We start from the raw sequence: 215 nt of genomic DNA on the forward strand, positions 1-215 counted from the left end.
AAAATTACTCTATTATTATCAAATAGAACCACAGTATCCAAAATGTAATTATAAAGTTCTATCCCCTACTAAGTGACCCCGGCCCGCCCCTCCGAGTGGCCGGCGGCCAAATCACGCCCCCCGTGCGATTGGTTTCATCCATTTTATTGTCAAGGAAATTAACAGCCCGAAGGGGTTCCCCAGGTCCGCGCTCCTCCCCTGGGGCCCCGGGGAAA

The sequence above is a fragment of the Neophocaena asiaeorientalis genome, unplaced genomic scaffold, assembly GCF_003031525.2.
Source record: "Neophocaena asiaeorientalis asiaeorientalis breed wild unplaced genomic scaffold, Neophocaena_asiaeorientalis_V1.1 scaffold798, whole genome shotgun sequence".
NCBI lineage: Eukaryota > Metazoa > Chordata > Mammalia > Artiodactyla > Phocoenidae > Neophocaena > Neophocaena asiaeorientalis.